This window comes from Nanorana parkeri, unplaced genomic scaffold (assembly GCF_000935625.1).
Source record: "Nanorana parkeri isolate BGI_ZX_2015 unplaced genomic scaffold, ASM93562v1 scaffold109, whole genome shotgun sequence".
Lineage (NCBI taxonomy): Eukaryota > Metazoa > Chordata > Amphibia > Anura > Dicroglossidae > Nanorana > Nanorana parkeri.
This window is the reverse complement of record NW_017306377.1, coordinates 1,466,267-1,479,525: the sequence shown is the minus strand read 5'-3', so window position 1 is coordinate 1,479,525 and position 13,259 is coordinate 1,466,267. Positions and strand designations below refer to the sequence as shown.

Genomic DNA, 13,259 nt, shown 5'->3' with positions numbered 1-13,259 from the left:
CCCAAGACTTCCAAATAGACAGCCTAATTTGACCATTTAAAGAAAAAGTCAGGAGAGAAAGAAAGGAACTGGAAAAGGGAGATGGACAGACAGTGAGGACTTAAATTAGGCATAAGAAAAGAGACAATACTGTCACTTCTATCTCCTGCTGTTATTTACCATCTGGGGTGTTAAAGAAAAGGGCCAATGGTTGTGTGCGTCTGACAAGTTTGAAACAGGGCGAGTATGTTTGGGATCTATTTATCCCTGCAAAGCGGGGCCATGTGTCAGTGGCCTCTTAGCACATTCAAACACAAGCAGCAAAAGGGATCCTGCGCTGGGTAGCCATAGAGCCAGGCCTGGCTGTAAGACACGCTGCCCCGCAGGACAATAGCCTTGTGTGTCTCCGCTCCTGCTGCACAGCTGAATTGTGCAGTAAGTGTAAAAAAAAAAATAGAAAATCAAGCTTCATGTGGAGCAAAACACTTTAATGAATGCCACAATGAATGAGTCAATCATGGTGCATTCACTCAAATTCTAAAGTGATTTGGATGGCCCCCCGATCGCTAGCCAGCTGTTGGGGCACTAAAAGACCCAGCATGGCTGGACAGTGTTTACAGGCCAAGCTCCTTAACAGCTGCAGATCCATTTAGCTGATGGTAGTGGGAGACGTGGGGGGGTATTTAAAAGGCATAAAATATAAATTATACTGCTTTACTGATAAAAGGCTGATACCTCTACTGCAAAACCATCCAACATGCATGGGCTGTGAGCTTCTAGACCGACCATAACTATGTACTGGGAATGAAGAATAAGAGTTTATTGGCTAAACATTTCCAGTCTGACCAGTTAAGCTGGGTGCAGCTTTAAAGTGTATCTAAACCCAAGAACAAAGATTTCATACATTGAAGTTTAGCAGTCCTTCACTGTAGCGGCTGCATTAGCTTGCCGAACATGTGTACTTAGCCTGAAAAAGTCAAAGTACAGAAAAAAAAATGTCCACTGATCCTGCTAGAAATCCTGCAAACTAAACAAGGTGAGCTGCCGCAGCTGCCTTCTGTGTACTACATATAGGTCCATGTTCCATCGTAGCGAGAAGAGGGAATGGCGTTTTAGTCCTGGTGTGTTCAAATTAATTTGGAATTTAGGAGGCGGTCAACCCAATTCAGGAGCCAGCTCCATTGACAACAAGGGAAAACCTCAAAAGTTAGGCGCCGGCTGTAACTTTTAATGAGCATGGCTACCAGGCTCCCGGGATTTATCCAGCCCTGTCGTAGTCCATATAAGAGCCGACTAAAAGGTGACAACGCTGCCGCTCCATACAGTACAGATGAGAGAGCATTGTCACCATAGGACAGGAAGTGTGTTACCAGGTGAAAATAAAAAAAATAAAAATAAAAGTGATAAAAGCCTGAAGAAAAAAACAAAAACAAATACCACCCTCTTATTCAAGGCCTGATGAGCTGCATTACATAATCATGTTTTGGTTTAGATACACCGAGTACTCCGCAGGTATTTCAACATAAGGCAGGTAAGAAAGGCAATCTCGGGTCTATTGATACCTGAAGTGCTCAAACCTGCCAGACAGCAAAAAGTAAACATGACTCACTGCATGACAGGAATACTAGCAGGACATGCTGAGACTTGCAGTTTCAAAAGGGGCCCCCTCTGCTCTACAGAAAAGCAGCTCGATGCCTAAAACATTGCTGACCGGCCACGAGAACAAAAAAATGCTTTCAGGCCGGCCATTCTCCTACAGACGCCCGCCCTGCAATGGTTAACCGAGATGATGGAATATTGACTTTAAGAGTGTCCTCGCTGCCTGCCCAGACTAGCTGTCTGCTGACTAGAGAATTTCTGACAATGTGGCTTCTGTAGACAACCCTGCCTGCACTTGTTAAATTATTCACAAACCCCGTCTTATGAGAGGCTAAGATGTGAGAATAAGACCTGAGAATATGTAGAAAACTCACAAAACGGATGCCGAGCACGCTCATTAACCCCTTCCCCCTCCAGCAAGGACAACTCTGTTAGCCAACTAACCCAGCTACAGTGCAGGATAATCTACTGCCAGCCCGGGCTGAGGTTCTTAAAGGCCGCACAGGCCACAAAAATCTGTATTATAAAAAAGAAATATGCGGTGTAATTTGACGCCCGTCCAAAGACAGAGCTATAAAGACGGATCAAGCGTCTGGGGTAAATGCCCTTGTCGGTTGAATGAACCGAGTTGCTGAGCAGACTTCAATAAACTGCACTGATGGAGGGTAGGTTATGAAGATGTTTCCAGATTCATCAAGGCCAGTGCCTGAGGAAATCCACTAAGATTGGCCTAGACAACCGTCGCTCCAGCAAAACTCATTCATCTGCACAAATTAGAAGACACGCATGCAGTTCGATAAAAAAAATATATACTTAAATTTCCCTTAGGGCTAGTTCACACCATAAAACGGCGTGCGACCGCGCAGCTGCAGTGCGATGCATTTTGCCTCAATTTTGATGTGGTTTTTTTTAGCTTGCCATGGGCTTCAGGTGCGTTCCAGTGCAATTGCATGCAGTTTTTTTATGCAATCCAATGCAGCCATCAGAGGGCATAGGAACAGACTGCACTGGTGTGACCAGAGCACCAGAAATCCTAGCATTGCTATGCGTTTTTGATGCAGCTGCCAAACTGAACGGACTGCATCACAACTGTATCTGGTGTGAACTAGCCCTCACATTCCTCATGCTGGGGTTTTTTTTGGAGGGGAACAGGAGGAAGTACTGCATGTAGAAGACAAGTAAGTAGACCTCACACGTGTCAAAGAATAGGTAGGCTGATGGTAGACCATCTCCTGAAAATGCTAAGTGCCTGGCTGCATCTCTAGATAAGAATTCCAAGGTCGGCACTGGTGATGTAGCTTTCCCAGGATGCATCTGTGAGGCCAGTGCTACATCACCAGTGCCTCACTCAACCAGGAAGTGGAAAAACTGTACGAAGTAAAGACATAACGGAGGACAGTGCAGGATATTAATCTTGCTGATGGTAATGCAGGGCAACATTACAAACAAACTAATTAAATTTTGGTTGCTATGGGTTATTGAACTTTGCACATTACTAAGACTAAACTGGCCGGCTGCTAGGGGCAACAGCGCCTACATGCTCTTTGCACAATGTTATTAAACAAAAGGCCTATGGTTTGGCTGCTTCGAGGACAACCCTGAACTCGCCTTACAACGGCAAGAGGGCCCATTTAACCTCTTCCCTGCCAGAGAGGTCAGGCACAAGTTGCAGACCACACTCAGCTAAGCGGTTTAAAAAAAAGGGACCCACTCTGAAGGTCCAATACAGCATTCCAGAAAAGAGGACCAAGTCCCCTTTGTTCCCCGGATTTTGCACTCCATGACTGCACAAAGAACACTTGAACTTCAAAACGCTCTGAGCACCAGGCCGAGGCTCTTAATAGCTGCCCGCTTAGACTACATATACTAGTCTCATTCATTTGAATGGAGCTAATCCAAACCGCTTCTCAGCATATGATGTAAGGGCTTAGGAGAGCCATGTTTGAGGGGGAAAAAAACTGCTTTTTAATCATATAAAACATACTTCAGCGCAGGTTAAGATGGGGGATTTACAATCTTATTTGTAGAAATCTTTATATAATTTTCTGTCGATTTAAAATTCCCAAGTTCAAACAGCACTTTTTCCTGACTGATACCACCAAATCAGATGCCTGCTTACATGTTATAACCGCCACTACAAAAAAGGACTACTGTAATCCGATTGGATGTTATAGGCAATACGCATTCTATAAAAGGATTTACAAGCAGTACCAGCGAATCTAGACTTGAATTCACTATACTTAAACGCCACCTGTCAAGCTGTAGGATGGACCGTTAAACAGGTCACTGCACATAAAGCGAAAGAAAACCACTTTCTTCACTTTTCTTTTTCCATATTTTGTCTTGTTCTAATGTTTTAGATTGTAAGCTCCCACGGGCAGGGCCCTCCTTACCATCTTGTTTTGATTTGTATTGTACCTGTAATGTCCTCATATTGCAAAGTGCCGCTGAAAATATTAATAGCAATGTGCAAGTATGCACAGCATTCTTGCACATAGGGCACACTTGCAAGGTAATGGTCTGGCACTGTCTGATCAAAGCTTGGTCCTCAGCTCTGTGCCCCCTTACCTTCCCCGCCATCTCCACCACCAAAACTTCCAGGTTCTCGGAAATCCTCTTTAACCACTGGGTGGCCACTGATGACGCACAACTCCTGCAGATGGAGGAGTTACATCCTCCCCGGTACCCGACTCATTCATAGCGGGAATGGGCTGAGCATGTACAGTGAACCCCCAAAAAATGTTTTTTAATTAAAACCATCACCTATTCTGACGTTACTTCTGCTTTAAACCGGCCATACGCTGCTCGTTTTGGGCTGAAGGCTTAATCCCCCAGCCAAACTAAACAGCATGGATGGGGGGGGTAATGCCCCTCGCTGGGCTGTTGTATCCTGACAGCGGCATTTGTGCAGTTGTCAAAATAGCTGAACCAGCGACTGCAGCCGATTGGCTTAAGCGACTGTTCCGATAAGTTTGACCAGCTCCTTCAACAAGAAAAGAAAAAAAAGGGGGTTCCGAAGGGCCCACACACTGCTCACATTTTGGCAGGGCTTGACCAACAGTTGAGCAGTATATAGCCAGCTTTACACTTTCACTCAGTAGGAGTACCTAATGGGCCGTGAGAAAACAAAAACACATGCATAAACACGCACATAGATATATAAACTCACACAAACAGGAAATTCACAGCTTTAGTAGACATTCAAAAACACCAAAAACTTCGCAAATTAACAACTAAACTGTGAAAAGTGATTAAGTTGAGGCACTTCACACATGAACTTACAACTGCTAATTAAAAACCTCCCACTTAATTGCCTATATTTGCATACCACTCAGCCTAAACGGATAATTAAGATGGAGCAGACAGTCCTCATACCCAAGGTGGGAAAGAAAGTGAGGGGATAGAGAGAAAAAAAATAATGTTTCTCCATGAATTATAAATACATATTCCAACAAAGCTCTCCTCTGAATCCCCGTGTTTTCAAACTGTTTATCGACTCAATAGCTGATTATGCGCCTCAAAAGCTTGCGTTTTCAGTCTATGAATCTAACCGATAAATTGTAACACCTTAATCCATGCAGAATATGCGCAAAAAAAGGAGAGAAAAAAAAAAAGCACCAAGACTCTCTCAGCTTAAAAAACTTCAAAGATCTCGGTTTAATGTGCGTCCCAAGCAGACCCGTGAATCGTTGGAGACAGAGGGCAAGGCAAAAGGGGTATTTAAAAGCAACACATTTCCAAATGTTTTCAGAAATCTTTTGAAAAGGGGGCCTGGGTTTTGTAGCGGCCTCCTTTATCCAGCCATCCCAAAGACACTTTTAACTTCTGGACCCCTGTAGATTTGCTATCAATGCCAGCAAACCTGGAGTGTATCCTATTAAATGGAAAAGTTAAATACCCCCTTTTTGTGAAATTCACTCCTCGTTAATGCAACGCATCACTAAGCAAGCCCTATACAATGACAGCGGCCTTCGGCTACTCTGTATGTGTGCGACACCTTTACGTTGGAACGGGGGAGATCCTCTTCTCCAAGTCTTTTTTTTTTTTTAAATGCTTTGCATATAAAACAGGACATCCCCCACTGCTGCTATCCTACAGGGAGCTTACTTCCTCCCCCTTAGACAAGCAGCCCATTCAGCAGAAATAGAAATCCCACAATGCACTGCAGCAAACCAGCACAGGAAGATTAAAAAAAAAAAAGTTACAGTACTGCAGTGAGGCTGGAATGCATTTTTTTCCTATCTTCATCTTACAATAGGGCAGCCTATCCTACAGCTGAAAACCTTTAAAAAGTCAGTAACGCGAGCTAACAAAAAAAAAAAAAAATTTAAAAGTCCTGTCCGCTTACATGGTAACGCATTAAAAAAATGATTTGAAAAAAAAAGCTCGCCTTTTATGCCACTGAAGTTGAACGTCTCATCACATCCACTATTTCGGTTGGGTACACACATTTCAACATGTGTTCAAATATGATGGAACATGGCTGGGCATGTCCTCAAATGCAAAGTACACAGGACGCACGTTAATGATAGAAACGCACGATACGCTTTTTGATGCACGTCCACCAATTTCAACTGAAAATGAACAAGCAAGGCTCAGGGTTTAAAGGAAACCTGTACTGAGCAAGTATGGAAGCCCCCTTTTGAAAATGGTAGTGCCATGGCTGCAGCAAGTCAATGACCTGTAACAAGACTGCAAAATCAGGAGCTCTGACTTTCTCGATCTGTATGCTTGTTTCGGGTCAGAAAGTACTAAAGCCATTCCTGAGCCACATGCTTGTTCCCGGACATTAAATAGTTAAAGCTGAACTCCGAGCACAAAAAAACTTAAATATTCCTCAATAGCCATAAAGGATATAAATGTACTTTACCTGTAGGCATTTTGTGCACAACAGTGATAATATTCACTATGCTGCACATAACTGGTGCAGAGAACAGCTGTGGGAGGGGCCCAGCAGGCTCCACCCACCACAGGCAGCCTGCATAACGCCACAGGTGGGGCAGAGACTAGACCAGTCACCCTGAACAAGAGAGAGCAGCAGTGACTGATGTTAACCAGTTGACATCCGCGGTGTTAAACCTTGAAGAATACACATCTATTTAGTCATTTGCTTATCGAGGAGTTCAATTTGAAGCATCACGACAGCCAACAAATAGGATTTTCAGAAGGTCACCAAATGGCAAACTCCACATTGCTCAGTTAAAAAGGTACTGGATGTACCACAGGCACTAAAATAACTTACGGTGTTATTCCCCATAGCAACCAAGATTATGGCCAATTCACTAACCATCAGAAAAATGGCAGACTGGATTTGATATGCTATGGGTAACATACTTTTCTTTTTTTCCCCAAATCCAACCCAGGCCACCAATAGGGGGGCTTTGGCTCACCTGTGAAATCTACAAGATGATTTGCAATAAAAAGGATGCTGATCACATCAATCTATAAAAAAAAGGTATTGGCTTTCTTTTATTAACTTCACTAGAGAAAGGACATCTGCAGTGTGATTGACTGCCATGAGTGAAATCCTCTGCCCTTTCCAAACAACAAGGACCAAATGATCTGTTCCCAACTTTAGAAATACAGTTTGATCACAAGAAAAAAAACAAAAACACTTCATTTGGTTTAGGGTTCGTTTACTCTGTTAACCGCTTGTGAACAAACAGCAAACCTCTCCTCTTTCAACATCCTGCTAAATACGTCACGGTTGGGCGACATTTGTACCCAGGCTTCCACAGCAGCCGTGACCCTCAATTGACACATAAGGTGTTACAAATGGCCGAGACTGAGATAAGGCCCTCTGGCCTCCAGGTAGCATTCAACTTTGCCCTCCCGGCAACAGCAAATGGTCTTTTCCAGGAAGCCAAGGACATGGCGATGACCAAATTCTAAGTTCACAGCCATAGTGAACCTCCAGCCTTCTTTTCTTGAGTGGGAGCCCTTTTGGCAGCATTGGGCTTCGGGTTAACTCGGTACAGACGTGTTTAGTCTGGCAAGCCAGGCCATAACTAGACACCTGTTCAATATCAAATCAGTCTTTGTGACCTAGGCCTGAAATTCAAGTTCCTTCAGTCACCCTCCGGCTCTTTTGTCTGGGTGTTAGAGAGAGGAAAAAAAAAACTGGGGAGTGATGTAAAAACTGCCTACAGCAGAGATATGAAAAGGATGAATGGCTTAAAGGACAGGGGAGCGGCGACAGGAAAATGGGCGCAGGAGGCCAAAGGGCTTGGCACTTATATTTACCAAATCTTTGTTAAGGTTTCACGGGGATTTAGACATTTTAATGCTTTCATTGATTTGCTGCTTAAACCCCGAGATTAACCAGAAATAATACACCTTGTCCACATGTAATGAAATTAATGAGGGACCAGCTAGGTTGGCGGTATTGTTTTCGTTGGCATTCCTTTAGCGGTGCTACTCAAACAGAAAATAACTAAAACCATTGTGTGTTCTTTAACCCTCGGCAAGACTGAAATGATGATCTATCAGCAAACGGTTTATTGGCAACTTCTAAAATACACGTGAGCAAGTGATGTGCCGTAACAGGTGGCTCGAAGTTGTATGTACTAAATGCAGACAAAAGGAGATGCAACTTCCAAAAAAGAATAAAAAAACCACCATGCATAGCATCATTTTATTACAAAACTCAATTTGTTTGTTGTGCATACTAGGTATTGTAGCCTCAAAATGTCCCCAGCTTGCTGGCAATTGTAATCCTTCATTCACTGCAGGCAGGAAGGGTCATTCAATTCCTATAAAATGCACTTGCATGGGTTACTGATAGATAGATAGATAGATAGATAGATAGATAGATAGATAGATAGATAGATAGATAGATAGATAGATAATCACGGAAAAGTGAACAATGGGTAACAACAGTCATTTTCCAATGGCACCATGCGCTTGACAGTTATTGGCATCCTCTGCATCACCCAAAGCTTGCATTTATTACACTGCGCAGTATGCCCGCCCAACCGGGTACTAGACAGCCCGATAGAAGTGCAGCCAAGACTAGAATGCCCACAAAAAAAAACCAACGTGACAGCATTGGGGTCAGCAAGGACATTGTAGACCACAAAAGCATGAATGGAGGAGATGAGAGCAAAATGAGACTATAGTTCAACGTGTGCACAAACACCAACATTAGTCGGCCCAGCAGCCATTTCCACGTTGTGTCACGCATACTGGGAAAGACCAGCCCAGCAGTAGCACTTAGCCATCCGTCCTCCATTGCAAAACGGAGATGCATATAAATCTGTGCATATGTAATCAACAAATAGTCCACACCACTCTTTTGAAAGAGCATTTCCTCCGTACATTTGCCTGTCACATTAAGAGTAATTGGTGGTTTCAGCCGGCTGGTAAAATTATCCCCACTGTCGTAATCAGTGCAATTTCAAATTTAACTGATATTTTATTTAATATTCAGCTCCATATAATTAGCACGGAATGAAAAACTGCACTTTCTTATATTGGTAAAACCCCAAAACCTGAATTTTACTGGAGACCACGTCATGTTCACAATACTCCTCAATGGTCGCACTTTTATTAAACTGATATTTTAACAATTGAAGTACTAAAGTATATATAAAGCCAAAAAAACTTTTTTTTCCTCTTTTTGAACAAGAGTAGGGAATGGTTAAAACCTGCAAGGCTTGTTTTGCCATCTGTATTTGACTGGGAAGCTGTCCTTTACTTCCTGCCCTGCAGACACAACTAGAATGAAATTAAATCTCTCAAAGTAAGGGAAGTACCCTGTTGTCACTGAAAAAAGCATGTCCCTTGGAAGATCATCACTCTGCTCCTGTTGAAATTTTGGATATTACCTCACTTTTAGTCCCAAAGAAAATGGTTACCAGGACAAAAGGGTGACATTTTCCTAACCAGGACACAGACTGCAATACAAACCCTTCATCACCTTATCCAAAAGCTTTAACTACATCTACACCAAGAGTGAACAGATATGGAACTCAGCAGACAGCTTCATGGACAACTAGAGAAAACCTCAAAAAGTTAGGCACCAGCTGTTCTTTTGAGTACTGGCGACCTGGCTTCTGGGATTTGTGCAGCCCTGATCCACACACACACACACACACACAATGGTTGCTCCATCACAGACATACAAGTACCCATTGTGGCACAGGGCATGTTGAAGGTATGGAAAACCACAGCAAGCCTCATTTATCAGCATGGGCCAAAGACTCTCTGTGCTGCCCCTAGCTACCAGTTAAGACTTAGATTTTTAATGTTTAACTTTCAGAACAGATTGATGGCTGTGGATACAGACCATTCTAAGCAAATCTAAACTGAACACTGGGTATACATCAGGACAAATCCCAGGAGCCAGGTCGCCAGTGCTTCTTAAAGATTACAGCTGGCGCCCAACTTTAAGGTTTTTCTCTAGTCGCCCCCAATGGAGCTTGCAGGTTTCTCTCTAGTAGTCTTCAATGGGGCTTGCTCCCAAAACAAAATCCAACTGGCTCCAGAACTAAATTAATTTGTCCAACCCGGATATAGATATGCCCTAGACAGAGAACGTTTCCCCTATAAAAAGATCATCTTCATGGTTAACCAGTCAGAATGGCTCACGGTACTAGACATCAGCTGTGTCACACTGTAGTCTACAGAGGTTGCACATGCTGCCAATACAACATAGATGAAATGGATTTCCGTTGAATCTTTCGCAACAAACCCCATTTCCAAATAACGCTGCAACCTGAGGAACTGGATTGTCTAGCCTTGTGCAATGTCGAGACAGTCTATTCTTGAGTAAAACCAATACCCGACCGATAGCCAGACGCTGTATTAAAATGCTTTTAGGGCACTTTAAAAGAAAAATCATTCGAACGTGCCTTTTACCGTAAGCTTTTCCCCATTATGCACAGAACTGACGTTAATGAGCGCTTATCACAACGACAGATTCAGAAAAGGCAGCTGAACATCTCGACAATACTGAGACAGATAAGCCTTGCAGAAATTGCTTCGGGTCTACATGCGCTTCATCCATCAGAAAACAATTCAGCCCGATTCCCCAGGAGACACTGTCCGCATTACTAGGACTTTTGACGCGGATGACTGTGGGATCGCCCGCAGAGAAAGCTCTAAGCACGAGTGCTGCAGAGAAAAACATAGGCTCGGCCAAACTTTCAAGTAACTTCTATGGAGAGCGGAGTGAGGAGGGCGGAGACTGAAGCCGATGCTGGCTTTTCAGCTGGGGGCAACAATAGCTACAGGTTTTCAAAGCTGTCTGATCGAGTATTCGCCACTCCAACCTTGCGTGCGTTGGCAACGCTACATAGCATTTAACCGACTTGTGGCCAGTGTCTCAACTGTTTTCCCAAATGCAAATATTTTTTAAAAATGCTACATTATCTAATTATCTACATCAAAAGGATATAAAATGGTTGAGAAAAAAAATGAGAGAAGGGGGGGAAGGGGGAGGATATAACATGCCCAAAGAAACGTCTTTAAGAAAAATGCAGCAAGTCTAGTTGCCTTGACATTTGTTTACAGATATGTCCAAAGGAAGGAATAAAAAGGTGTAATGAAAACCAATATGCATACAATATCCCAAAATAATTTTTAAAAAAATACTGTGGAAAAACTGTGGTTTTTTATTATTTTTCTGATATGAAGGAAAGATGACTTAAGTGTGGTACCCAAAGACACTCATCAGCATCCACATGGTTAACTGAAGTCTGATTGGCTGCACATCTTCACTTTTTGCAATAGCTCATACTAGAGAGAAAAAAGAAGAAAAAAAAAAACCTGCTTGTCTGCTGCATAGCTCACAGTGTCTATGTCCCATTTAGCCCAGACTCCCTAACACTTGATATCCTGTCTGCCGTATCAGGGTCCTTACTCAACGCTTTAGCAGACACACACAAAAGGCGGCTGCAATGCTTCACAAACCCAGGAGCACTTCAGAGCTGACCCATTTTGTGTTGTGTTAGGGAAGTACTTTTTTTTTTTTTTATCATCAGCTCATTGAATCACTGGAGGAAGTCATACACAGACTTAAAGAAAACCAAAGAACACAGACAAATGAACTCAACACTTGCTCCCCAAGCTTTTATTTACATACTGATCACATGGAAACCTTGACCTTAAAAAAAGTTTCACTTAACATATGTAAAAACAAAACAGTATTGAAACCGCAATAAAAATACCAACATCAATTAAAGAAACACAATGATGCACAACAAGATGCCCCCATGTCTGAGGATACAATCATGGCGCCATAGCGGTGTAGGTTGGTTGATGAAAATAACTTTGAAAACAGGGCAAAGGGTTTTATCCCCCAAGTACTATATATTTTGAAAGCCTCCATCAGGAACAACATAGTAAAAGCAATATAAGAGGAAACAAACTGATGTTTACAAAACACCAAATCAAGAATAACCACCAATAATAAAAATATTAAGATAACATCAATTCAGCTATACTCTTGCAACTGCAAATAAAAACAAAAAGGAAAAACAAAACAGAACCTAAAATCCAAATAACTTTTCATTTTTTTTCCTTTGTTTTTATTTCCATTTATATTTTGTTGGCTGGAACAAACTTGTTTATTAGGCATCTCTGCTCTTAAACTACAGTGACTGATCAGGCTGCTGCTGTTCAGTAGCAAACACCATAGTAGACAGGTACACTTTAAACATTTCCAAAACTAAGCAGATAAAAGTGCAATCATAGCCATCAACTTTTTTACTCTGCAGCATCGCTACCCGCCACTTTTACTATGGAGGACTGCTGCTGCCACCAATCTGTCTTAATTCCAGGATTCGCATTTTAGAGCCATTGAACAAGCTTTGCGAGTAGCTGGGAAAACATTGGCTGGGCAAATTCTTCCATCTTATTAAATCTCAAGAATGCCTTGCTAAGTGCAACTAGTGCCATTTAGAGTCCATACAGCACGAGTCTCTTTCCATAGAGAAGTGAGAGAAAAGGGATAATAGGAAAGGAGGGAGGGGAGGGGGGAGAGGGAGGGATGCCCGCAGGGAATACAGCCAAATGAGATTTAGATCTATTGAGATAAATAGAAAGTAAAAAAAAAAAAAAAAAGGAAAAGAAAAAAAAAGACACCCAATAGCCAAATTAGAGATACTGTCAGTAGAAAGAAGTAAAAACAAATTTAACTGTACAGATAATGCAGTTCCTATTAGAACTCCACAGTGATCCTCTATCCTTCCAGGAGGATAACATCTCTTGGTTCACCTGCTGGTTAGTGAACCGTTCAGAAAACCCTCCGCTACACATTCTCTACCTTCATAGCTCCACGACACCTGGACATCACTGGGTATAAAACTTCCCCACAAGTTCCTTTTTACAACCCCCTTTCTAAAATAAAAAAAATATAATACCAACCCAATGGTTAAAAACAAAATCAACCACACCTGCACACCTAGGAAACTTCTTTCACCAACTCTACACCCGTGTAGCGGTTTTGGGCAGATCCACCCCATGGAGAGGTGGAAGAGCCCTACGCGCATTCTTAAGACTTATCATACAGAAAAAAGAAAAGCACCCGCTGACCTATTGTGACAGAGGAGCCTGCATTCATAAGATAGCATGCACACAACGTGCAGTCAAAGCAGCTTCCGAAAAGACACGCAATATGCATTACAATTCAGCCCATTCACAAGGTCACGAGTTAGGGGGATGCTGGTCTAGTCAGGTTA

At 42.6% G+C, this 13,259-nt stretch overlaps 1 protein-coding gene across 1 annotated transcript in view; it reads right to left on the bottom strand.

The window, feature by feature from the left end:
• Window positions 1–13,259, bottom strand: part of SKI (SKI proto-oncogene) — a 94,104-nt gene that overhangs the window by 76,938 nt on the left and 3,907 nt on the right. The window lies entirely within an intron of this gene.